Genomic DNA, 2,858 nt, shown 5'->3' with positions numbered 1-2,858 from the left:
TTAACCAAGCCTGGAGAGAGATGCCTTCTGATTTGGGAAAGAGAGGGAAGAGAGCAAAAGACTTTGCCTGATAACCCAGGGAATTCTCCCCTATCTTCCCAAGTCTTAGATACACCAAGGCTGCATATCTAAGAGTCTGTAAGAGTTACAGGGTTCCTAAGCTTAGGACACTCCCAAGTGCCACAGGCTTAGGCCACAAAACTCAATCCCCTTTGAATTCTTGGAAAGCCTTCTCAAGGACAGGGACAAACAAGCCTGGACTATAAAGAAGGGAATGAATACCTAACTCTTCAATGTGCAGACATGGGTGAATATCCACAATCATCAAGAACATCCAGGAAAACATGGCCTCACTGAATGGACTGAATAAGGCACCATTGGCCGATCCTGGAGTGATGAAGATATATGACTAATCAGACAGGGAATTCAAAATAGCTGCCTTGATGAACTTCAATGAACTCCAAGGTAACAGTGAAGAAATTCAGAATTCTATCAGAGAAATTTAACAAAGAGATTGAAATTTTTTAAATCAAATGGAAATTCCAGAGCTGGCTAAAATATAGATTACTAAGACAAAGAAGTGTATGGCTACATTTCTTCCCCCAATATTTGTGACTACATATTATTTTATCAATAAAATATGAAAATTAAAAAAAAATCTTGGAGATAGAAAATTCAATTGATAAACTGAAAAATGCATTGGAGTCTCTCAATAGCAGACTTGATCAAGCAAAAGAAAGAATTTGTGAGCTTGAAGACAGGCTATATGAAAATACATAGAAGAGAAAAAGGAAAACACTAAAAAGATAAAAGAATGAAGCATGCCTACAAGATCTAGAAAATAATCTCAAAAGAGCAAATCTAAGAGTTACTAACCTTAAAGGGGATGGGGGGAGGGACGGGGAAGGAGAGAGAGAGAGAGAGAGAAATTGGGGTAGAATGTTTATTCAAGGAAATTATAACAGACAACATTCCAAACCCAGAGAAAGATATGAAAATCTAGGTACAAGAAAATCAAAGAATGCCAAGCAGATTCAACCCAAATAAGACTACTTCAAGACATATAATAATCGAACTCTCAATGATCAAGGATAAAGAAAGGATCTTAAAAGCAGCAAGAGAAAAGAAACAAACAACATAAAGGAGCTCTAATACATCTGGCAACAGATTTCTTAGCAGAAACTTTACAGGCCAGGATAAAGTGGGATGACCTAGTCAAAGTGCTGAGGAAAAGAAAACATCTGACCTAGAATATTATACCCAGCACAATTATTTTTCAGACATGGAGAAACACTTAGACAAACAAAAGCTGAGGAATATTATCAACATTAGACCTATCTTATAGGAAATGCTAAAGGAAGTTTTTCAATCTGAAAGAAAAGGCTATTAATGAGCAAGAAGAAATAATCTAAAAGTATAAAACTTGCTGGTAAAAGTAATTACACAGAGAAATACAGAATACTGCAACACTGTAATTGCAGTATGTAAACCACTCATATACTTAATAGAATGACTAAATGATAAACTGATCAAAAATAGTAACCACAATTTTTTTTTTTTTTTTTTTTTTGAGACGGAGTCTCGCTCTGTCACCCAGGCTGGAGTACAGTGGCCGGATCTCAGCTCACTGCAAGCTCCGCCTCCCGGGTTTACGCCATTCTCCTGCCTCAGCCTCCCGAGTAGCTGGGACTACAGGTGCCCGCCACCACGCCCGGCTAATTTTTTTTTGTATTTTTAGTAGAGACGGGGTTTCACCGTGTTAGCCCGGATGGTCTTGATCTCCTGACCTCGTGATCCGCCCGTCTCGGCCTCCCAAAGTGCTGGGATTACAGACCACAATTATTTTTTAAGAGACAGACCATGTAAAAAGATATAAATAGATACAACAAAAAGTCAAAATGCAGGAAAGATGAAGTGTAGAGGTTTGTTTGGCTTTCTCTGCTTGTTTTTAAAAACTTTTCTTCGTGATAATAGTTGTTATTATAAGTCTAAAATAATTGTTTATAAGACGTTATTTGCAAGCCTCATGATAACTACAAACCAAAAACCTGTAATTGCTGCACAAAAAATAAAAAGCAAGGAATTAAAACATACTACTACAGAAAATCACTTTTATACAAAGGAAGATAGGAAGGAAGGAAGGAAGAAAGGAAGAGAGGACCAACAAAACAAGCAGAAAACGAATAACAAAATGTCAGTACTACGTCCTTACTGATTAATAACAACAAGTAAATGAGTGTAAATGGAGTAGAATCCTTTTGAGAAGGCACTGTAAACAGTTTTGTCTCTTGTTGTGGCATTGGCTGCCTTTAGTAGATTCTGTGTAACCTACTTCTTATCTCATAAGCTGTAAAAGGTCTTTGCTCCAAAATATCCTTCTCCCTCAGACTTTAAACTGGATGTTGTTTGAAGCACTCTTCTCACTTCTCAGTAATCAGTCTAGCAATTAAGAGGAAATGCCATAAATGTTAATCACATCTCAATAAGATCTGTAAACTCCACTGCAGTTAAATGAGATTTTATGAGACTCAGACATACAGGACATATTCTGAGTCTTTAAGGAGCTTATCCAAATGGTGACAACACAATAGCTACCCATTATTAGTTTCCAACATTTATCAGTTATTGTGATAATTAACTTGCTAAATTATCTCTCATCTTGACAACCACGTGGAAGGGTTTTATTACCCTCAGGTTACCAATGAGTAAACTGAGGCTCAGAAAAATGTAGTGCTTCAGGGAACACATCTAGTAAGTTGCAGAAATGGTGATTTGATTGTTTGGGATCCATAGAAAAAAGACAGGAAAGATACCAAACCATGCTGAAATCTTACCTTCTCTTTGACACCTTCTCCAGA

The sequence above is a fragment of the Mandrillus leucophaeus genome, unplaced genomic scaffold (genome assembly GCF_000951045.1).
Source record: "Mandrillus leucophaeus isolate KB7577 unplaced genomic scaffold, Mleu.le_1.0 Scaffold354, whole genome shotgun sequence".
In the NCBI taxonomy this organism is placed as follows: Eukaryota; Metazoa; Chordata; class Mammalia; order Primates; family Cercopithecidae; genus Mandrillus; species Mandrillus leucophaeus.
The sequence above is the reverse complement of the archived record's forward strand: the minus strand, read 5'-3'. Positions refer to the sequence as shown.